The 26,122-nt window shown below is 37.2% G+C and overlaps 1 pseudogene; it reads left to right on the forward strand.

Moving 5' to 3' along the window:
- The first annotated feature begins 22,927 nt into the window (after positions 1–22,927).
- On the forward strand, positions 22,928–24,635 carry LOC107879089 (annotated as a pseudogene).
- Positions 24,636–26,122: the final 1,487 nt, after the last annotated feature.

Genomic DNA, 26,122 nt, shown 5'->3' on the forward strand with positions numbered 1-26,122 from the left:
AGCTATATAAATATCTAACAACCAATAACCAAAACCACCCAAGTCCAAAGCAATATCTACAAAGTCTCTAAACAATACAGAAAACCAATCTAAATTAGAACATTCCTCCGACTCTGACAATGACAATGGTAATGATAATGTTAATGTGAAGTCTCCAATTCTAGTCTATGAAAGAAAACTAATGAAATGACCAAGTCTTTCGGGGAATGGAAGCTCACTACTACACCACCAACGACCGACAGACCAAGCCGATCCACCTAACACTGCGAATGGAAAAGTAGAAGTATCTCTGGCGCCTGCCTCGCATGGGGATATATATTCGGAGATGGTTAGTGGGTTGAGCACTAGGACGTAACTCAGGGATAAGGGATAAAATAATGCCATGATCCACATTTTAAAATCATTCAAAATCAATGCATATATATATATATATATATATATATATATATATATATATATAAAAGCAAGTCATGTAGGGACATAAAACAAGGCTTAGCATGAAGACTTTATCCAGGACTATGTAGCTCAAACATCATAAACAGGCACTCACTGGCTATGTGGGTTCAACTTCCCCAACTAAAAGGGCCCCAGTACGTGTTAGTGGCAGGAACTAGAAGTATCAAGAAAGATCAGGGAATAACCTAAATCCACGTCAGTCCAAGATACAAATATATCAATATTATCAATTATACACATAGGTCATCAGGACTAAATCTCACGCCAGTAAACATGAGTTTCCAGTACAAGTCATCCAAGATCCGCACCTTCATGGCTTTACAACATAACCCATTTATTAAGCCCAATTTAAAGCAAGTTTCACATAACCCATTTATTAATGAATGAACCAACTATTTTGGAACACCATGGGTATCGTCATACCCTTACACTTGCAAACTTATCTCTATTCCATAACAATCACATTAACTTGGTTGAATGACTCGACCCCCTTTGTTCATTAAATCAAAACATAGCCAAAAATGCCTTTAAAACTATGTTTATTATTTAAATTTTTGTGCAATACAATAACATAGGTGAGTAGATCAAACAAAGTGATAATTTCACACTTCAAAGCCATTTACTCAAGCGGGTTGAGGGATCACAACTATTTAAAACCAATTTTGAATTTCAAAAACTAACTTGGGGAAAACCATGGCCCCTTAGTTTATTCACCATTCCTATGCACCCCATAAATTCAAAACCATTATTAATCATAAACAATGCATAATGATCCATGGAAAAATAATTTAAGAATCAACTATGTCAAAACCCTCAACCACATTAAAACCATCCAATTAAACTATTTAAATACATGTTTTTATAAAGTAATAAATGAGCAAGAGTAACATGCCTGAAATACCAAAATTTATAGAGAGAAATCAACCCTTGATACCTTAGATGACAAACTTCTTAGAAACCCTAAGTATCTTGATGTTGGAGAGTTTTGAGAGAAGAAAGTGTGTTTTGATTATGCCATGAATGAGAAATAACCCCTTGACTGCTTTATGGACGTGGGGTCTAAGTAAGGGAAAGGGGGAATTGAAAAGAATGCCCTTAATAAAAAGGATGAAAATTGATCGCCCAATTGCTACGAGTGACCTTGCAGCTCATAGGGTCACTTTACGACTCGTAAGGTCCCACTTGTAGTCTTGATAGTGTCCACGATAACCAACACTGACTTGGCTAAGAGTCTTACCATAGGACTCGTACTTAGTCATTACGACTCGCGTGGTCCAGTCATTCTCAAAGCAGAAGCAATTAGGCATCACACTAGTTAAGCTATGGAAGACACCATACGACTCGTTTTGAGTCTTTATAACTCGTATCCCCTAGTTGTTGTCATAGTAGAAACTCCAGGCCAATATATTAGCTAGGCTACAATTGGTTCCTTAAGACCCATCAAAACCCCCTATGACTCGTATGGAGAGTCGTAATCTAGGCAGTAATGATAAAATTTTAGAAATCTTCCTAGGACCAAAATCTGTGGTGTTATATTCTCCTCTCTTAGGATCATTCGTCCCCAAATAAAGAGGTAAGGAATTTATTAGCATTATTTAACATAGAGAACATCCACACTTACCTTTAACAAAGACAGAAAACAAAGATACTAAGGAATAGACATACTCTAAGAATGATTATTCAGAGCGGGGAAACATAAATGGGTACTTGGACTTCATGTCCTCTTCGGCTTCCCAAGGAGCTTCTCTACGCTTTTGGTTTATCCATAGAACATTTATAGAAGCACGTCCTTTGTTTACCACTGAAGGACTTGTCAATCCAAAATCTCAATCGGGACCTCCTCAGAAGACAAGGAATCTGAGACACCCATACTTTCTAAAGAAACAAACTAGGAAAGATCGCCTACACACTTCTTCAACATTGACACATGGAAGACCAGATAAATGGAACCCATACTCGATGACAATTCCAACTTATAAGCCATATTTCCTTCTCACTTTAAAATATGATATGGATCCACATAACAAGTAATGAGCTTTCCTTTCTTTCCAAACTGGATCACTTTCTTCATGGGAGACACCTTTTAAAAATACCAAATCACCCTTATAAAAATCCAAGTCCCTTCACCTTACATTCACATAGGACTTTTGGTAACTTTAGGAAGTCTTAATCCTATACCGAATCACATTCACCTTTTCTATATCTTGGTGAACCAAGTCGGGACCATACAACCTATTCTCACCTACTTTAATCAAACTAATAAGAGACCTATATCTCCTACCCTACAAATCTTTGAACGAATCCATCCCAATACTTAGTGATAATTATTATTATATGCAAACTCAATTAGAGGCAAATGGTCATCCTAACTACCACCAAAATCGATCACACAAGACCTTAGCATATTCTCCAAAGTCTGTATTGTCCTCTCTGCTTGTCTATTTATTTGTGGGTGGAAGGTGGTGCTAAGGTTCGCCTTAGTCCCCAAACCTCTTTGAAAGGAACACCAAAAGTGGGATAAAAATTGAGTACCTCAATCAGATATGATAGAAACTAGAGCACCACGGAACTTCACAATCTCCTCAATGAAGAGCTTAGTGTAAGCTTATGCTGAATAGTTAGTCTTCTCTGGCAAGAAGTAAGCGAACTTAGTCATCCTATCAATTACTACCCAAATAAAAACAAACTGATGGAGAGTCCTCGGAAGACCAGTAATGAAATCCATATTAATCACTTTAGAGATAATGGCTATTCAGTTAGCTGCTGAAATTTGTGTGCATAAAAACTTCACAAATGTGGTGATTGAGACTGATTCAACCATTGCTAGACTAATCATGATACAAGAGGTGTTTGCACCCTGGGCTGTTGATAAAATAGTCAGGAAAATTATTACATTGTTGAGGGATAAATAAATTCAATTTTCTCATGTGCACAGGGAAGGAAATGCTGTGACAGATAGCCTAGCTAATTATGCCATTGATGAGGAGATTTATGGCACTTTTAAGGAGTTCCACTACCTTCCTACATAATCTAGAAAACTTATCAATATTGATAAAGCTTAGATTCCTTCGTTTAGAGTCAAAGTCCTCTATTTATGGATATCACCCCTAGAAATAAAGCGAGTAATGGGGAGAGATCTAAGGGACTTTTTAAAGGGGTTAATACTTGAGCAGCCAAAATTCATGATTACGGGAGGCGGTGGAGAAGATATTTTGCATGTAATTATTCCCTCTAGAAAAGAGGATGCAATGGTCTTAATGGGGCTATCCATAAACCTATTAATGGGGCTATCCATAACTCTACTTTGTCTTTATGATAGTGAGAAGTTAGAAGAAGGTTACCAAATCGATTATCTGCTTTATTTTATTCTTGTCTTCAACAAGAGAAAAGGGTAGATAGACTGTACAGGATTGACTTGGGGGAATCAATAAGAGAAATTCCTTCCTCTATGATCAAATCGTGGGTAGAGTCTTTAGTTGGAGATGGATCAGTTTATAGACTAATTTCATCTTTTCTTAGCCTCACTGTTTTTGAAAATTTGGGAGGTATTCATGTCTATACAAGTAGTGGCGGCTCAGCCATACCACCTGCGGGTGATATCACTCGGGTTTTACTGGATATAGCCTTACAGAATCTTTTCGATAGTCAATTTCCTAAAGGGTTTCCAGGTATAGCATTTCATAGATTCATCAATGAGGTTTATGATAATGCTCAACTTACACATCAATTTAGTGCAAGGCGGTCATCATCAATATATTTACCCAACTTTGGAGTTAGGGTCGAATCCACAGGGAACAATGTGAGTGGCGATTAAACTAGTTTGAAACTAAAGCTACAAGTTAAATTCAAATAACGGGCATGAGAAGACAAAATGGGGGTTTTTAATGATTAGCAAATAATTGTCAGTCGCTTTAATCAGTGTTCATAGTCAAGAGTTTATCGAGAAACAAAAATTATGTTCACTAGGGTGTTCAGTACTTGACAGATGCTAATAGTGGTTCAATATTCTTATGGTAGGTAGAACAACAAGCTATCTTTATCGATGTTATGCTTAAATGTCTCTCAAAACTATTTAAACATTTAATTTCCTAATTCTCTCGGACTTAGGGAATTTTTATTCACTGCCCAGATTTTACCTCAGGTTAACCAACCTTGTTACAACGCTGGTTATTAAATGAAGTATTTTCGAGTCCCTATTGATAACTCACTTCCTACTATATTTGATTTCTTTCTCAAGAAAATCAAAGCAGGTGTGTCTACTATTTGCAACCAACAGATGTTAATTAAAGCTTCAGAATTATCAAGAAATCCTACCACCTTTTGAATCTTGAACACTTAGCACCTTATCAAGACCTAACCCTAGATCCCATAACTCAGGTTAATGAAATTTAGCCACTAACGATGCAAGAAATGAAACACATAATTGAATTCATAATATGAAAGATAAACTTACAAAGATGAATAATAAATGGTGAATCGCAAATTAAATCACAAAGGAAATCCCAAAATACTGATAATAATCTCTTCAAAGTATTTTGCTTTTTCAAGCCAAAAGTAGAGAGAGAAAAATATCAAAATATGCTATCTCAAAACTCAATGTGTCGACCCCCTAGAAAAACCCTAAACAATGCTTTTTATAGTTAATTCTAAATAAGGAAATAAAATCACAATGTTCCAAAAATCCTTTGGAATAGGTGACGGCATTTGGGACAGCGTGTCAGGGTCTTGACGACTTATCAGGAATGTCATCAGGCCCTCCAGCATTCTTGGCATCTTCTGCTTTAACTGACGACAAAGCTTGGTGACTTATTAGATACGTGACGACATATAAAAAATGTCGTCACTTCTTCATTCAAAATTTGATTCTCTGCCTACACTTGATTGCAACTCTAATGCCTTATCACAGTTGTGACGACATGTCAGAAATGTTGTCACAGTTTCACTTTAATCCTTCTAATACTACAACACCTGACGTGATTTCTGATAACTTATCACAGGGCTGACGACTTATCAGGAATGTCGTCAGGCACACTTCCAGTTCTTTTGCATCAGTTTTCATCTCTTTAACTTCCATTTCCTTAAATTTGCCTTGCATCTGACTTTTACTGCAATATCAAAGTAAAATAATCAAAAACGACAAAAGTTGCTTAAGACTTTGCAATTATTCTTAGTTAAAAGCCTTAAATATGTTAGCATATGCTCACACATTAACACCCTCAACGTAAAATAATTGCTTGTCCTCAAGCAACTAAAACACAACACTACGATGCTTAACCAAGAGACACATAAGATACCTATGGCAGTTGATCATCAATTTTAGTTCAAAACACATTACTCTCTTTATTTTCAATCTCTTTAGACCTAGCTGTGTATATCTATGAAGATCAATAATGTGACATAAAGGAATCAAGATATGGCATCAACTTAGCAACACTAAATATGCATATGTAACACTACCCAAACAAGTAGGCAACTAGTAATGCAACCGATGTGCCCTTACAACAACGAAGTCCCTACTCACTCATATATGAAATCAAGAATGTAAATGCAGTGACGGTCAAGAGACACTCACTCTCAGAAAGAAATTCCAATCAATGCATGTCAAATACCATATGCTTGCCCTTATTTTCATTGCCTAAGTTTTCAGAAAGTTAAGTTAGGATCACTATAGATCTTTTCTTTGGCTTTGTAATGTAGGCTTGAAGCTGGTATGATATGCAAGGATATTTAAGTTGACTAAGCCTCCTTAGTACTACACTATTTTTGGGGTCTCACTTATCAACCTTTACTTAATTCTCTCATTTCTTGATCACATATACTCCGGATGGGTGCGGTATTTTTGACAATCATTTCTTCTTTTTTTTCACAACTTTTCTTTTCTTATTCTTTTTCTACCATTCTCAACTTTTTAATCTTTTTTTTCATTCTACCTTTTTTCATACTCATTTTACGTCACACACCCCTATGGTAGCCACTCTCAACTTAGGTGATTGGCCTCAGTTAAAGTGTACAATATCCAAGGAGGACCAGGGCCAAAATAGGTTCATTATGATACAAATGGGAAAATGATAGGTATAATAAAAAGAATAGGCATTCAGGCTCAAAATCAGGATCAAGGGATATTATTCACACATGGAAAGTCATTTAGGCTAAAATTGGACTAATATCAACAACGGCCTATGATCCTTTCCTAACTGCTATCCTAGAACCAAGGAAAGACTAACTGGGCAAGTTCTGGATTTAACACACAATGGAGACTAGATAGCATCTCACACACACATGGCATAAAGGTACATCACAAGCTACTACCTATTTGGTTCATGCAATTATTTAGTAATGGTTATCATGTTACTAGAACTAATACCATACAAAGATGAACAATGGTCACAATTATATGCAAATCACATAGTTACCAGATAGACAGCTAGAGAGGTATTTGTCATTCCAAGAGAAATCAACAAAAATATATCAACTGCCCTAGATACTTATTTTTTCCCTAGTTAACCACAACACATCACAAAATAGACACAATATGCCTAAATATGCCGGCTCTACTAGGAACAATACTCAAAGGAAAAGAGGCACGACAACAAAAACCCCAAGAGGACATCAACACCCACAAGTAGTCCTACCCTCAACTTATAATCATGCATTGTCCCCAATGAGTCAACCAAAATAAGAGAGTTAGAAATATACTTGTGGCACCACAGGTGCGAAGATCTGATGTCAATCACATAATATGAATAAAAATAAAAAATACCTTGGGTTACCTTCCAAGCAGTGCCTGGTTTAATATCACAGAACGACTCAGTTATCTTGACTACTTAGACTTCGTCAAGATACATTGTTGCTAATTATTTATGTCTCTACTTGGAGGATTTGAAACGTCGACCCAACTTTTGATCAATACATCTTTAGGGTGTGTTGGGAAAATGTGAGGCCATGATGAGGAATATTCTATCACGCCACTTCAAAGACTTGAACTGCTTGCCCAATTTCGCATTGAATTTTTGTGTGGGCTCATTTGGCAACGGTGAGAATCTTAAATAGCCACTAAATGGACATCGATATTTAAGCTTCTTGTCCTTCAAGATTGGGGTTTTAGTATACCCTTTTGGAATTTGGGTAATCACTTTAATGTCCATCTTGACCACCACATAATGAACAATCATACTCCTGGTAGGGTAGAAATGGTGCACACACCTTTCTCCGACGAGCATATCTACAATCTTGCCAAAAGTGAGGTCTATCACAATATGGATATGGGTTATCAAGATAAGATTTTCAACTACTAAGCTCATGTTCATTCCACGATGCCATAGTAATAAGTAAACTAAAATAAAAATCTACCTAACACAAGAAATAAAAGAAAACTAAAAACAAGTATTTACAAGTTTGAATTCAAGCAAGTAGGTTAAAATTCCAAACCAACTCAATACGCCAAATTGTTCCCCGACAATGGTGCCATTTTGACAGGCCAGAGTCTTCATTTCTAGGACTTTGTGGGATGGCCCCGTGCATCTAGGCTTGGGTTTTCTTAGCGTGAATCATTTGAAAACTCAGTGCATAGATATCACGAGTCCATTGGCATAGGGCTAGGCCTATTTTGTAAGTGGGCAGTCTTTGGCAGACCTGGAGATTCAATTAAGGAGAGAAATCTAATAAATCGACTGTTGATGGCATCACACTATCTTAGATTATGGATGATAGTTTAATATAATGGAAAGACACTAGGAAAAAATATTAGTAAGAATAGTATTATTAGATTTCCTGTATCGGAGAGAGAAGTTGAGTCGAGATGAGGGAATTATTTCTATGCTTTTCTTAGATAATACGGGTTAAGAGTGAAGCTATCGCTCGGTTCAACCAACCATCCATCCTTGTGCCTTTGCTACTGATTTGAACGCTTCTCATCGTTAATCTGGGTTCACCTTGGCCTCGCCCCAGAGTTCTTAAAAAAACTCTATTGGTGCATGTGTATGATAGGGCCCTCCATAAGTGACAAAGATCGATGATGTTGTCATGATAAGTATGGGAAATTGATAGTGTACTCAATGATTGAAGGACCTATCGACTTGCATTAACTTCCTGTGGCTAGTAGGGGGAACTTTAATATAATTGTTGATCCATTAGAAAAAACTTGGGGGTCGACCTTCTGACTTCAATGCCTTTGTTGAAGTGATGAACTTTGAAGATATGATTTTCTCGTTTGTATTATTTGATTGGGCTTTCAATGGCAGCAAATTGACTTGGAGCAATAATGAAACCGATCAACATTGTATCTGGTCCAGACTAGATAGAATCCTTTAGAATAGGGACTGCGCGCTTCTATATAAAAGCCATGTTGCTTCCACCAGAGTCGACCATTTTCCTAGAGTATCCTCTGACCACTCTCCTCTAGAAATCTCCTTATAAAATTATAATACTTATAATCCTGCGCTCTTTCGTTTCTAAAGAATATGGATTTGGCATTATTATTTTTACATTGATCTTAATTATGCTCGAGAAATCCTTTCCAAGTCTTCTCCAGGAAGATTGACTCGACAAATAAAGCATTGAATTGTCAAACTATTTCAGAATATAGAAATACCAAAAAAAAAGAAGGAAAATTTGCTCCTGAGCAGAGTTGGTCTGCTCATAAGAAAATAGAGTTATATTCGGACAAGAATAACCTTGAAAAACTTCTTCTTTACGAAGAAAGATAGAGAATAAGCACATTGAACCAAATTCAAAACTTGTCTCTGTATGGTAGGAAGCTCTCAATTTATTTCATACATTAGTTTCTTCTCAAGGTTCGGTGCTTGAATATGAGATCCTTCAGACCATCCCCTCTCTAGTCACAGAGAAAGATAATAAGATGCTTACGATCCCTCCTAATATGGAAGAAGTTCAAAAGGCAATTTTTAGCAAGACGGCGCGCACTAACCCAGAAAAAGGTCTCCCCTATCCTTTAAATCCACCAGGCTTTCTGGATTCTTTTCATATAGAAAATATTATTGGGATTTCAAGAACTTCTAGCTGGTCACCTTATTTCTTTGCTGAAGGTGCGATCCCCCATTCCATCAATGCTACTTTACTTGCTTTGATTCCTAATATTTTAATCTAGAACTACCTTTATTTAAATCTAAAAAATAAAATTTTTCATCTTCTGGATAGAGTATAAAATAAAGTGGTAGGAGATGAAAGCATTATTATCCAATGGATTTTTCAAACATGTTCTTTTCTCGATACCTATACACCTTCTTGCAGGGATTCCAATTTTTTAAAAAGTTCTTGACCAGTTGGAAAAAATGTTAGGTAACATTTGGTGAGGCAGTGATGAAGAGAAAACAATGCTTCACTGGATATGTTTTGATACTATGTGCCTACCTATTCAGGAAGGGGCTTTGGGTCCTCCTACCACAAGACATTTTCAAGATCTTTTAAAAGCTTTTCGTATGAAGTTTACTTGATCAATAAGAGGGGGTAGAATATCAGAGAGCAAGGGGTAAAACTAGATATTAGTGCTAGCTCTATTTCCAATCCACCATTTTAAGACCTTAAGTATTGGTGGGGTTGCCTGACAATAGAACTGAATTCACTCTAAGTCCCGACAACCAGGTTTAGAATTAGCAAACCATAGGGGCTTTCAGATAGTTTCTTTTGAAAAAAGCAGTCCAAAGTATGGCTCCCTCTTATTGACCAGGCCAACTCCTTTACTAGTTATTTCTTTAAAATTATAGATATGCTTGATGCATATGGAAACTGCTTTTTTAATGATATCAAAGCATTTTTTCCTCATAGAGTGGTTTATGATATCACGAATAGTGGTATATTAATATCTCATCAGGAGGATAGGGGGATATGAAAAAAGAATTGTAGTGAGTCATTTATTCTCAAAGCTGGTTATGAATCGATAAGAAATCGAACGGGCATTCAAGCTTGGAATTAGTTTGTCTGGGATAAAGCCATTCCTACAATAATTAGCATTTTTGCGTGAAAGCTCTTATTTTACTTTGTATGTGGGGACTTTAGAATCAGTTAAGGGAATAAATTTAGATGAAAGGTATAAGATTAGCAAGCAAATGCTTGGGCTGTCGGAGCATGATAAATAAAGTATTGATCGTCTCTTCATCAAGAGTGAGCTTTCTATGGAGGTTTGGAACCATTTTGATCGCCTTTTCAATATAGGATCTTTATAAATGGATTCCATTCAGTCCCGGTGGTTTAACGGATCTCGCAGGAAATCCTAAGTAGGCTACGTTATGTCTATGCTGACTATTTTTTCAATTTGGGAACTCTGGAAGGAATGCAATAGCTGTAAATTAGAAAACCCAATATCTCAACCGGATGCTATTATTCAAAAAATTATGGACTAGTTGAAAGACTGTTCTCAGATTCTTAACATCAGATTATCTTAGATGTTTGCTGATTGTATTCTTCTGGATGTGCTCTACATTCATCAAGCTCGTAATCTCGTAATTGACTCCAAAATCATTGTCGATTGCTTCATTGAAAATAATGAAGCCCCTAAAATCATCCATACCTAGACTCATGGTGGAGCTTCATTTCATCCAAATTATTGGCTGGCCGTTTTAAAATCGTCTATACATTTAGAGAAAACAACAAAGTGGTAGACTCTTTAGCAAACCTCGTCTGTGGTTCTCAGTTTGACTATAGGTTTTTCTCTACAACTGATCTTCCTAAGAAAATTTAGGTTTTTTCTCTAAAATAAGTGGGCTTATTGAATATCATATTGGTTTGGCTTTGTTCACATTCAGTAGAAGCTTGCTTGTATCCTTTCAGGTCAGGAACTCATGCAATAGGCAACAATCCTATTGGAAAAAGACTACTCTCATCCCTCTCCTTTTAGTTGAGTGAGCTAATTTTTTTCATGTTTCTTAAGTCGATGTTCACCTGTATATAAGTCAGATGTTGGAAATAGAACCCCACATAATATAAGCACTCTTTCAGTTAAGTAATGCCTTTAGAGCCTATAGTATAGCTGAGTAGCTAAGAGCTTCTGGGAATTGAAAAATGTAGGAATTGACTTATTTTGCCTTAATGGGGCTTTGAGGGGCGTCTTATCTTTCCATTATCAAGCAAGTCACACCTCTAATCGCCCTTGATGCAGTCTTGATAACTGGACTGAATGTCTCACCATAGTCTATACCCTATTGCTGGTTGTAGCCTTTAGCTACCACGCGAACCTTGTAGCGATCAATATCCCATCAGATTTTGACTTTCTCTTGTATAACTACTTGCGAGATACACAAATTTTGAAATCCAAATTTCACAGGAAAATGGGAGAAAGCCTTTAACAAAATAAAGGATTACCTCGATTCGAGTGCCTACAATGCCAGGAAGCCTTTCTTACTATACCTATCAGTCACTGAAACCACTATGGGGTCTATATTGGCTTAATACAACGAAGAAAAATAGAATTAAAGGTCCATCTACTACCAATGTAAGAAAATGATTGACTACAAGACCAGGTATACCAATTTGGAGAAAACCTGCTTGGCTAGTAAGGTGGAAATTGAAGCATTACATGCTGTCTTACATAGTACATTTAATAGCTTCCATGGACCTAAAAAAAGTATTTCTTCGAGAAACTTGCCTTAATATAATGGGAAGGACCGCAAGATGGTTACTGCTTCTGTCTGAATTTGACATCACGTATGCAACCTAAAGGAAGGGCGATAGTAGAACACCTTTCACCCTATCAAATCAAGAAGTAACATGAGTTTAAATATTGCTTCCCTGAAGAGGAAATAGTTGCCACAGAAGAGGTGGAACTTGGGCTACTTGACTGTAAGAAAAAGGGTTTGACTCAATATTCTTGTGTGTATCCTTTAGCCACCAATATAGCCTTCAACCCTCAACTGCTCTATCAGTTTTTTGTTGAATTTATAGACCCACTTGTATCCAATGGATTCTTTCCCTAGAGGAAGAGAGACTCAATCCCAAGTAGCAAACCATTCTAGTACTACAATCTCTTTCTGCATAGAGCTATTAGCAGGGTTGATATATGGCCTTGCCAAAGGTATCAGGTTAAAAAAGATGGATGAAATTGCAAAAAATACTCGTGGGAAGTATACAGAGACTTAGTTGATACAAACCTATGAATAGAAAAATGAAGATGGGTGGATCTACATACCCTAATAATAGAAGCTAGAGATCCTAAGTCTAAAGAAGAGTCTTGGTCTGAAGTATAGGGAGAGAGGGAGATCACTGAATCAGTTGGATCAACTCTAAAAATCGAGTGATGAGAATTTGTCATCACAAAACTTCCCCTTAAGTTGATCACTCTGGTCACCCGGATCTTGCTGACTCTATTAAATCGGAGAATTCTGATGCTGTCCCACATTAACTCCTTAATAGTTCCACCCCTCCCCTCTAAGGAAATATAAGGAAACATAATGGACCACCATCATAGGGAATATCAAAGCCCCGAGCTCCATAGTATGTTAAAAAAAGTGACATATCAAGAAAGGTAGAATCGTCGTGTAAGAGGATCATTAGCATTTGTACCCCTTTTGAGAGAGGGGTACCCCAACCTCACTCAAGAAAAAACATAGAGTGAGATGTAGGTCTCAGTTTGTCTTATGCAAGAAATGGAATTTTCACAAAGCACATGCATCTGAATAGTCAAAGGTTTGAAAGAGAGTAAAATGCCCAAAGATAACATGTAGAGGAGATAGCTCACCAATAATAGGAGCCATCATCTTATCACTCAGATAAGCGGATATCATTAAATTGGCTTTACTAGGGATCCTATAATAGGGAACTTTCATTCCCAGTAGAAATCCTCAAGCAACTTTACTAATACTAATAAATAAGGGGAAGGCCCAACATTTTATATTTGTATAAGGAAGGCGGTAGCTAGCGGCCAACCTATATAAGGGCTTTCCACCTCTATTTGGTCATGCTGCTATAATGTAACGTGCAGTCCTCCCAAAGCAGCAGGATGTATGGTATGGGGCCCTCTAATTTATCTTCCTTAGAGTCCTTTATGGATTTCGAGTCGGGAATAGAGCTGTGGCTTATTCAGCGCTATATCATAATTCATTCTCAGGCATAACTATTCATGAAAGGTGGGATGGGACATCTGTCAGTGGCAGGAGTCTTACATTAGAGCATAAGGTCATACCAATCCCATTCATCCTGGTCTGATCTGAGCAAATCTTATTAAATGAATTGATCCATTGTTGTATACCCTACTTCTTAGTCAATTTATTTCTACTCGGACCCAGCATACTTTATTTGACTACTCCTGAGATATAGTGGAAAGATTTTTTTTATGGTGGAGAGTGGGGAGTGAAAAGACCAATGCAGCAGAGAAGGACTGCATGAATCAGAATCCACTTATTAAGACCGACAACCGAGAAAAAAGTCTTCGCGTTCAAACATTGGTTGATCTTAGCTTAGAGTTATAGCTACTGCTTCATTTCTTATAGTGATAACACTTTCTGTTTCTTAGCACTTCGTCCTCCTTGTATAGTCAGAGCTACTTTGGTTGCGCGACTTTATCTTAAAGGGTGACTTGAATTATCTTGACCTACTTGACTCAGTAGTTAGAGTATTACTTTCATACGGAGAGAGCCATTGGTTAAAATCCAATAGTAGGTAAAATTAACAAAAACTCCTGCTTTTGCCAGCATGACAGTAAGCACAAATTGGCAGCAAGGAGTTAATTGAATGATCAAAGCATCGGTTGCTTCCACCTGTGGCCTTCTTAGACCGCCTTTACACCTTAATATCAAGGAACCCCTCTATTACATAAGTAGGTGGAGACATGGAGGGTCGGAAACCCTAATGGTAAACCTTTCACCACGCCACATGATTTTTTTGCAAAGTGCTCTTTCCACTCCTACCCCCGCAAGCAAATAGGTTATAAGATAGCAGGCGACCAAAAAGCTCCGAGTAAATATTCTAGAGAGTGTACCATTAGTTTCTACTATTTATATATTCTAAAATGAAAAATCAAAAAAAGAAAAAAAAGTATGAAGGAGGTGATGCGACGATACTCACCTCAGCCTCTCTGGCGGCATTAGTTACCAGATTTATTTAGTGACAACCTTAGGATAAGGAATTCCTTTATTTTCATTGTTGAAATAGGCGGATACTCTCTCTCTTACTTTCTTTTATTTAGTTAGGTGTGGTAAAGGATCTTGCTCAAAAGATACTCTTCACCTACTCAATTGGAATGACTCTTACCCTTACTTATCTCTTTACTCAGAGAAGTCCTTCTCGGAGGTTCCATAAGATTCACTTTGTTGAGAGGTGTAGATGCTTAAGCTGGGAATGGCAGTAAGGCCCCTATTGAGATGAGATTTTTGCACTTTCTGGTTTCCCTGAGATGGAGGACCGGGCGCATCAGAGTAGGTTGCCACTTGGCTATCAATAACGCTTCTTCTTAACCAAATCTAGAAACTAAGACTTGGATTCACTAATCCCACCTGTCACTCTTATCGTAAGAGTTGAGAATCCACTTCTTTTATAAATGGCAATAGCTTATCCGGCTTACATTACTCCTTTCTCTTTCTCCCTTGTCCGCTGCTCTTCTTTAAGCTAAAATAAAGCCAGACGCAGGCCTAAAACTCAATCTGTCTCCTATGGACTATTTGTTAATGTTCAATTAATCGAAACCCTTTTTTTATTTGATTCTACTTTTTACGGCCGAAAGCCACTCCTTATCTGAGGCGGCTCGCCTATCTTTTCTTAAGAGGTTAGATGAGGGTTTAGACAAAGAGCTGGTAAGAGTGTCATCAAGATGTAGCCTTTTCTTGTAAGGTTTTTATTAATGCTTTTATGAAAGGTTGAATCCAACGAGGAAAATAAAATAGAGCGAGTAGTATGAAGCTATGTCTTCCCATTCAGATATTGGTATTTTCCACTTGAGATAGCTCTTATGGGGGGCATCCGAGCGTGGGGATCAATTCGTATAGGGCTTTTCCTCATTTTTTATATAGGAAGGTCAACCTTTTACTTACGTGTCAAGGGAATTTTCTTCTTCTTAACGACCAGATGAACATAGAGATTCAGAAGACTCCAACCAAAGGCCAATTGGACTAAGGCTTTTCTATAGAATAGGCTCCTTCTACTGCTAACTGCTAAGCTAATTCTACTGCCAAGCTAGAAGAGCTTCTCACTCGGGTCACTAAATACCAAGAGTCTGGACTCGCTGTGTCATTTTAAAAGATGCAAAAATGATTTTTAGCAGCTATAACACGATTTAAAAAATATACCCACTAGAAGAACAAATGGTAAGTCCTTGTCTCTTTTAGATTGCCCAGGGAAGTCAGAAAGGAATAGATATCATAGTAGATAATGCGAGCTGGGAGGGATGCTCTCATTTCCTTTTTGTTGAGGCCAGACTAAACCAAAGATTGCCGCTAGACAGCCATCACTGCATTTCTATATTTTATGACCTTTATCGACTATAACCGATTGATAGAAGGCATCTCTGATCCACCGATTTATCACTGAATAACTTTGGCTTTCTTTTTATCCTCGGCCGATGAGGACTTGAAAGAGAGCCGCCTGGATTGCTAACCACTTCTTGCTAACAAAGAGGGAGGGGGGGGGGGGGAGGACGATCCCTCACTTACATTACACTCCCTTTTGAATGTGCACCTGACAAGAAAAGGTTCCTAGGATCACTTTTATAGCTACCAAGCAATCAATCCTCTGCATTCCCACTAAAGCACTTAAGTGGGAATTTCTGCACTAAGATATAGAATATTAAAAGCACGCATAGATGCACTATTGCTAAGGGCTGGTGTGCATAGCTCTTTCTACTATGGAATTCTAGTTCGTTGTACCTAACCTCTATTCACATTACAAATAGCAGATAAGGTGCATCTGATATTTCTTCTTCAGTTCCAGGCATAAAAAATATCTAGCAATAAGAGCAAAATCTTAGAGCTAAAGCATACGTTGAGCCAACTTTGTCAGATCAGACCGCTTTCATCTTAGAGTACCAGTCAAGCTTATCACTAGGTGCAGTTTTTTTGTTCTTTGGTCATTTCTGATAACCTGGTAGATCTACTGAACCTTTTCCAGAATAGAGTTTCGAAGGTCTGCAAAACTAGTAACCTTATGCCAGAACTCGATCTACAGCCCCTCAAGGTTAGGGGCACTTAAAAGCGCCGTTGCCAATGATACAATCTATAGTGTCTCCTAGGCATTCAGCCGATCCTTACCCTTCCAAGTGAGAAAAAGTACACCACACTTTTTGATCAGCTTTGCTCATGAATTCACATTTGATGAATCCTATATTTATTGGGGAAGGTTTTGATTCTTTGCTCAGCTTGGACTGTGTAACCTCAATGCTTATGGCTTTACCTAGCATTGCCACTCTTCTTACTATGTTGTGGGACTGTGAAGATAACCCACCACTGGAACTTGCTTTGCTCTTGCTCTGCTCACTCTTACCTATTTTCTTCCCACTATAGTGAAATATATTTCACCATAGCAAACCTCACTAACCTTCTCGGGCAATTACTGATTTTTACCTGGGGATTGCTTTCTGCTTATCCATCCACCGTAAATGATTACTAAAGGACTTGGAATACGAATGAGATAAAAAAGGCCATCACTGTAGCAAACGATGCAATAACTTCAGTTAGAGCAAAGCCCAAAATAGAATAACCAAATAATTATTTTTCCAATAATGGATTTCACGCCATGTAATGAATCGAGAAACTAAGGATAATTCTAATATCGATAGTAGCTCCCGCTGAAGCAATTGTAGTAGCTCTTGCACCCATTGATTTTGCACCTTCTAACATCTCGACTTGAGAATTCGCCTTATGCTTTTTCCATCATGATTTTCTCTTTGAGAACACTCGCCTTGTCAATTCTTCCCCTCATTCCTTTTATCTTGGACATTGAGATATTTATACAAAGCATAGGCTAGACAAGCGATACACGTCACACCAACCCAATCTCAAAAAATAAATAGAAGTATAAAAAAAGATATTTTCTTGATCAAGAAGGTATTGAACTTCTCGATGTACCTCTATCAATTCCTTGTTTGCCTTATCTTCTTCTCTTATGAAGTTTCTTTTGAAATCAATTTTTGCAATATTTAATATTTATATTGACAATAGTGTATCGAACAAATAGAATTCATTGTGATAAATAAAGTTGATCTATTTCATTTTATTTCTATTGATTGAGACCTAGGCTCTCTCCTTTGGTTCATAGCCTTAGGTTATACACTTTTCCTTAAGGCAGAAGTTTTGCCCACTTCAAAAACATGTACTCTGTCGAAGGCAAAGAGGTTTTCAGTAACCCTAGAGCTAGTTCAACTTGAAGACTCTTTTTTTCTCTATACAAAATTCCTAGGAGTCCACAAAAGAAGGCTACTACCTAATAACCTAGAATAAAGAAGTTTTATACCTACTCAAGTGAACTAGCAAAGAAGCAATATGTCCAGTCACTTGGTCTTTAGGATTCTTATGATAGCAGGTGAGACTAAGCATAGATATAAAGTCTAGGTAATTATTTATCCACTCTACCAGATCAATCACATTTGAGACCTAAGAAAGGTAAATTAGCGACATCTCCTTCAAGAAGAGCCCATATTCTTTTAGTAATACTATGAGATAGATTAGGAAAAACTTCATTTTCTTGGTTAAGGTTTGTATTTATCCGAGAGAGAAATTTGTTAGCAAGTGAAAAGTCAAAAATGGGTTTCTTCTCTTCTAATTGAAATCCACCCCGTTTACTTAAATTCATTCTAATTCAAAGGTTATATATGCATCCCTATTTCCCTCATTAGCCTCTCCCTCTTTGAGTTGTCTTCACTTCTTAAATCTTGTTGCTGTTCTCTCTCTATATAGTATAGGTAGCTTGCTTCCAAGCTACTACCAGCAACCAGATAAGGAATAAGAGAGAGAAGTAGGTCAATTTCAAAGGTAGGTGCAATAGCCACTTATGCAAAAGGAGATGTTTGGGATAAAAGCCCCATCTCATGGTTCTTTTGTTAGGAGTTCCCCCTCTTTAGTATATTTTACTGTGGAAACCCTAATGGAGAAGATTGTTTCCCCCTTCTTTGTTGGTTCTCTCAGACTAGCATCAACTGATGTTAAGGTTAACCTAATAGTTAGGTTTCATTACTTCCAAAATCCTGGTGATAGATGTTGAGAGGTGTGTGAACAGAAAGATTCATGATGTTTAAGAAAGCCATTCCATGTAGGAATTCAAGTACCAACAAGAGTTTGGTCCTATATATTTTAGGTATATTTGACCTTTATTGCCTACTGATCTATCCAATGATTTTTTGATGGGACAGTTCTGTCATTGTGACATAATATAGCATTACCATGGTGGCTGCCTTGTTGGGAAAGTGGTTGATAGGAACTTAAGACTTTTTGGGGAACTCAGAGTTGTTGATGGTTCAACCTTAAACGTGTCCCTGGGTACCAATCCGCAAGCTACTTTATTGATGCTTGGCCGATAAGTGCTTTAATATGATTGTATATTGTATAGAAGTGCGATTCCAACTAATCGGGATCTTACGTATGTAAATAAAAGAGTAGACATCCCCCTTGATAATTGAATGGAAGTGAGGCTAGACTTAGATTCACATATGTAAGTGAAAATAAAAAGAAAGAAGAAGGGGAACTCTTTTCTTGTCTAGAAAGGGGAAATGAGCTCAAACAAGGTTCAAAGATCCCCTCCCCAAAGTATGGTTTAAAGAAATCTTTTCAGGTTAGTGAGAAATCTGATAGTAAAAGAGAGAAGAAAGGAAATCCATTTATGGCCGCTTACCTTCGTACATTCAAGGGCAGTTATGACTCCTTGGTATCTATCAATGCACCTATGTCCCAATCTGATATGTTTACATTCTTTCTTATTGGTCTACCTTCTTAGTATGAAAGCTTTGTCACTATGGCGAAGCTTCAATGACCAAAACCAACTATTGCTGAGCTTCGGTCCAACTTGTTGTTACATAAGTCTTAGCTTCAGCAGATGCATCCTATTACTATGTTGATGATCTTGTAAACTAACTGAGTGTACACTCGCCCGAGAATACGTACATACTCCCTGTAATTATCTTGTCTTTGTTTTGGTTTCAAGGCCTACGTCTATCCGTTTGGAACCACCATCATTCACAAGGCTTGCTTTACATTGGACCTGATTTGAGCCTCTCATAGCCAGTACTGATGAATTAGGTAAGCAACCCTGCAAGGCAGCCAACCTTTATGCAAAATCAATGTATGCCTCACTTCTTTTGTTTAGAGGTAGGCTCTTGATTAATGCTTAATGCTTAAAGCAGTTTGAGCTGCTCTCACTTATTCTTTTGTTGTTGCTAACTTACGGTCATTACGATGGTCACAAACTCTCACTAGAAGGATCATAACACATAATAGTACCCAGGCTTAGGTTAGTGAGCATGATCTTATTATAGGGCTTGACCACTATGCTCTTATCAATAAGAAGACTAGACTTAGTTTGCTAGGGTAGCTGATAGCTAGCTTAGGCTTCTTGGCTAGTTTCCCCTGTATTGATACATTGTGTTAGCTGGCAAAAGTGGGCATGCTTTCATCACTTTCATTCTCCTAGTTTTCCATTTCATTGAGGAAGGTAATGTCCTACAATCAAGTTAAACAGAATCTTTGTTAGGAATATTATCACATAAGTGTTTGTAAATAAAGAAAGAATATTAGATTGTTGAAAGAAGAACCCTAAGGCCAGAGTGTGAAGATTTATGACCTGATAGCTCTATGCCTATGGTTCCTTGTTAGAGGTTTATATAACATCTAAAGCTAAAGAGTTTCTAGCCTATACTTTTTTTCCTAAGGCTTCATCTCGGGAGAAGGGAGTTAAGGTAACAAGGATTATTGAGTAATCCTACCTCAGGGATTTTCAAACTGAGATTCTTGTATTGCTAACCCTACGAAACCTAATGTAGCTCATGTATCTATGAGGATAAGAGTTCCTTTGGGGAGTAAGGATTAGAAAGTGACTCATTCATCTTAGGGAGTTAGCTTCCTATAGCTGGGATTACGTTGCAAGAGTTCCTACGGCTTCGTCTAACTATAGTTTGGCTTCGTCTATGTTTAACCAATAACTTTGCCTTTCTACGTTGCTCCGCCTATGAACCATGGTTCACACTCTACGTATCCTATTCTTTCAAGCCTTCAACATTCTGTCCAAATTGCTTGCTTTCTTTAGAAAGCAGCCACTCCTGTCAATGAATACCATTCATAGTTATCTATGTTAGTAACATAGCCATAGCAACTTTGTTTTACTGCTTGAGGTGGTGATAGCTTTTATATATTTGCTTAATTATAAGCTTGCATACTGCTCTTCCTATTTTTTTGTTTTCTTGACTCTCTTCTACCGAACCAAATAAAGACAATTTCTCATATCTCTGTACTTATTACATTGATATCTTTTCTTTTGCTCTCTTTTTTCATTCAGGAAAGGTAAAGATTGAATCAAGAACCTAAAATGATGTAGGAACAGAATTGTCCTTTGGTCGAGTTTGCTTTACTTCTAGATCCCTCACCACTCCTGCGATAGCTAACAAGGGGCATTTAGGATAACTCGTTTATTTAGCACAACTTCATTCTGCTAGGGCCTCTCTTTGAAGAGTCACTTCTTTCTAATCTATTAATATAGTACTGGCTTGCTATTCATATTATTTCTTCTTGAACGGTACCAAGAACTCAATTTTCACTGAATTCTGGGTCTAGGAGCTTTAGCAGCCCCTACTTTCACATTTCTTTCTATGTTGGTCTAGTTCCATTTGGACTGACCTGGCAATTATCTTTCTATAGATAGCTCCTTACTTATATAAAGATTTAGTTTGAGAATCAGCTAAAGCTTATTTAGGATTAATTTTTCTTATCTGAGAGTCTTATCAAAATCTTTATCACTATAGGTGCGACACAGGTAGTAGTGACTGAAAGAGCTAACGCGACATGATCATGATTATAAGCGTCCTATTTATTTTAGGGATTTAGGGACTAGGCCTATTGAGGGATTGCAATGATTCATCTTAGTCTTAGTATGCCGAGTGTATCTTTGGCCAAGCCCAGGGACTGACAAATCTATAGTGGCAGGCTATCTTCTTCTGGGCGAGCTACGGTCTGGGCGAGCTACGGAGCTACTTTTTCTTTCGTTTATCCCATCTATCTTGATTGATTGGTTAAAGAGAGTTCTTTGATAAGACCGTTCTGCAGAGAGTGTGGCTAAACACTTCTTCACCTTTAAGCCTTCAAAGAAATGGTTGGAACTGTGATCTCAATTAGATAGTTGTATTTTTCTCCTCTCTCTATTTTGGCTTGGGGCATTGTTAGGCTCATCTCTTTGAGTTCGAGCATTTGAATCCCTCCCAGGAGAATAAAAAATGATTGTGGCTGGACTCCTCTATTCATCTATCAATTTCATTTATGAATGTTATGATGGCCAGGCATAGCCAAAATATTTTGTAGGCAGCTCTCGAGGTAGTGGCTTGAAACTAATCTCACAGAGTCACCCATCATGATCAGAGCCGAGATGATTTATACTAGCTTAGTTAGGTTAATATCTGTACCATCGTTTGTATTTGATGTAATATAACATAGAGGATGATGGCAAGAAATCATCAATTAAAGTAGATGCATCTTCCCTGTCTTAATGATGGAACTCCAGCAAGAAATCTATTGAAGACTTGGTGTCGGGTTAGCCAAAAATCAAAGTTTATCCGGTACCTGAAAAATTTACTTTTTATGATTACATCAGTAATAATCCAGAAAGTTGATCTATTTTATTTTTTCTCTTTTAAGAAAAGGAAAATCTTATTTCCTGGATCATTGTCCATTTCAATTTGAATTAGGCATTCTGTGTCAAATTCTAAGCATTCCTTACCTACATATGCATATGATCATATATGTATTATCTATTCTGACAAATAATATAAAAGAATGGGGTTTGGATGCGCTGCTATCCTTAAAGAGAGTTCGCCGAGGGTGAGAACGAGAATCGAATCGATTGAATCACAAAGATCTATTCACTTATATATATAGAAGAAGAGGAGTAGCATCATTCCAAAGTCCTACTTCAAAGTCATAAATGGTAATAATAATTAGGTTAGGTGGCTGATAAAAAATCAAGAACATGCCTAGAAGAAAACAAAAGAAGGTAGATTTGGTGAGGGAAGAGAGGGTTTGTATTACATGTGATGACTGAAGGGATGGTCTTGATTTTTCCTCTTCTATTTTTTGGACAACTTTGTATATGAGAATTAGGGAAAGCAAAGGAAATACTAGTATATAGTACTCCATAGGTAATACAACAGAAGTTTTCCAGTGAGAAAAAATAGCACAAGAGCCAAAGCTCACTAGATATTTCTGAAGTCATTCATTACCCAAAGCAAAAGGTAACTCCAGTCTAGAGAGATCTAGTGTATTATAGTAGCATAGAGGTTTTCCATATATTTGGTATACAACTTATAGAGCACCGATTTCAAAGAGGATGTTGATGTTTCTCTAAAAAAAGTGGCCATGGAAAAGAAGGTCAATTTTTTGCTCCTTTATTCGTGAGTTTCTCATCTATGTGGAACTCCAGTGACCAACTAGAACATGCTGCCTCTAAGAAGACTGGAGTGGAATCTGCATTGAAACATCACTCCGATATCAAGAAATCAGAATCCGAGTTTTAAGATTAGGATTCAACTTCTACTCTGTCAACTGGTCAATCTAATCATGTGGTGGCCGCAATGATAAAAAACCAAGACTGTTCTGCAAAATTTTATAGCTCATCCAGGTTGGGGTGGAATTTTAGATATGCAAGCAGAGTGTGGAACAAAGGTATCCCTATCAGGCAAAAGTGCCACCAACACTCTTCCCCAGCCGTAAGTACATCATGATTATCCAACGGCTTGCCTATCCTACCCTTGGGCTGACACTTACTTTGGAAGGCTCGTAGCTACTTATGGATCAAATGCCATCATTTATCCTTAAATAGTGGGTGCCACCTCTAAAATATTTGCACTTTCTCTTGAATGCACAGACAACTTGCCCATTTATGTGAATGCGAAACAATACAGTTCTATCCTCAAAGGTCTGTGCCAAGCGTTAGGCTTAAAATAATCTTGTCTGGAGGCCATCCTTATATATTTCTACAGTCTTGACAATTTCAGTAAATGTTTTCCAGTCAACGTCACCAATTTATCAAAATATTCTGGATTTAGTGCATGGATGAAGTAACTGATTATTATAGATTCCTCCATAGGAATATGTATCTTAGTTACCTCTTCTATCCTCTATTGGCATACTCATGGAAACTCTTATTTGATTTCTACATTAGCTTTGTGATAGAGAATATATCAAGAATAATATCAACGTGAAACTTGCAATGTTCTACAAAAGCATTTTCCAAGTCATCCCAAGTGCGCCATTTAATCATATTTTGTTTAGCGTTCTATTCTAGAGTCTTTCCACTCAAACTTTGACTAAATAGATTGACCAGTATTACTTCATACTTTCTCACACCAATTAAATTTTGACAACAAATTTTCAAATGAAATAATAGAATTCTAGACCTATCAAACTTTTCAAATTTTGGAATCTTGTAAACCAGGAGCCAACTTGATCTCGGGAAATGCACACAACACTTCATACTTCACACTTTGGTTACTTTTGAGTCCTGAAAGCTTCTCATTGTATATCCCAAGACCTTCCAAAAGAGACACCTCCACCTTGAAGTGTCTTGAGAAAAAGAAAACATTCAGTCCTCCCTATCATATACTTTGAACATCTGCTATCCATGAACCAGTTCTGACTATATTCCCTTCCTCCAACCTTAATTTCTTATTCATCTTCAGTGTTTTCCATGAGAGCTAACAAGGAATCATAGGTAATTTACATTTCTCCATATCCAACATGGACACATCTTCAGCCTTCTCAGCTTCATCAAATTCACCGGAGGAATCTCTCTATACTGCTAGAGCCTGCCTCACTGCATAATCAGCTGCAACTTTTTTTCTTGATTTATAGGTACCTGGTCCCTATTCTTTCCTTATTACCTCTAGTATTAAGATATTCCTAATAATCTATTTTGTTCATTGGATAGTCCTTAATGAAATGCTCAGGACTTCTACATTTGTTACAAACTTTAATGTTGCCACCCTTTTTGCTGCTACTTCCTCTTCTTTGAAACTAACAGCTTTTCTTCGTAGCTCTAATAATTCTTTTTGACAAATAGGCAACATCAGTGTCTTCTTCACTTGATTAAGATTTTGAAGCCTTTAGTGTCAGATATTTTACCCCTTTTTCTTTATTTTTCTCTTTTCCTTGTAGCTTCTTAAGATCATGAGTCTTTAGATTAACAATGAGTTCATCCATAGTGAGAGTCTTCAGGTTTCTTGCCTGAGTAATTGTATCAACTTTGCTTTCCTAGGACTTAGAAAGACCACCTAGAATCTTTCTCACTTGTTTATATGGAGGAATCACTTCACCTAATCAGTGTAGCTCATTTGTGATAGAAGTGAATCTTGCATGCATTTCTTAAATTATCTCTCCTTATTTTATAGTGAAGGTTTCATACTCAGTAGTTAGTATATCAACTTTAGAATCCTTGACATCAGTTTTTCCCTCATGAGCTGTCTTCAAGCAATCCTAGATTTCTTTAGCATTTTTACAAGTAGAAATCCTATTATACTCAACCGGTCCTATGCCACAGACAAGCAGTTTCTTTGCCTTGTAGTTCTTCTAAACTTTCTTTCAATCTTCATTATTAAACTCTCTTCTATTTTTGACAACCATCCTTGTTATGTCTCCTTCTTTGACTTATCTAATAGGAACATGAGGACCGTTAAGTATTATATCCATCAGCTCACTGTCCTCAGCCTTAATGAAGTCAAATGTCCTGGTTTTCCACCACCCGTAGAACTACCCATTAAATTGGGGTAGTCTAGTGGTAGATTGCCCTTCTTCTAGATTAGGTGGAGCAGCCATGGTCAATAAATCACTCTAGGTATGAAACTTTTACAGTGACCTTTATCTGATACCAATTTTTGAAATGTCGAAGGTTTCACCACAATATGAGGGACCAGGTCCCTTAAGTTCAGTCACAAGCAATAACAAGGTAAAGCTATGAGAAAGGTAAAACTTCGTAAGAATTTAGAAAAACAAGGATTTAACATGGAAACCTCCTTGCTCAAGGAAGGAAAAACCATGGCTTGTTCTCACAAGTACTTCAACAATCTACTATAATCAACCTCTTGATTATAGACTCCAATGAACCTAACTTTAGGCTCCACCTGCTTTTAATAACTCTACTAAAAATCTACCTTGACAACTATGCTAAGAACACACCTCAATAGTGATTAACTCTAACCAATATTGAACTCTGGTAACTCTACCTAATTACTCTCAAGAAAACAAGGAAAAAATTACTATTATAACTTGAGTAATTCAATTATAAACCAAGACTTGACTCAAGAACACATCCACTCTCTTAGTATACAAAGAATGGAACTTGAGCACTGTTGCAAAATTTAGTTTTTCCCTCTTTCACACTTTGAATAATCAGGATTATGAAAACTACTTAATTTAGAAGCATTCCTTTCCTTTTATAGTGTAATAATGATTAGGGTAGAAATCTAATTGGGCCAAGTGTCCTGATTGGTACATAGCTCACCTGCGTAGTTTGTTACACTAGACGATAAAACTATACAGGCCAT

This window comes from Capsicum annuum, chromosome 8 (assembly GCF_002878395.1).
Source record: "Capsicum annuum cultivar UCD-10X-F1 chromosome 8, UCD10Xv1.1, whole genome shotgun sequence".
In the NCBI taxonomy this organism is placed as follows: Eukaryota; Viridiplantae; Streptophyta; class Magnoliopsida; order Solanales; family Solanaceae; genus Capsicum; species Capsicum annuum.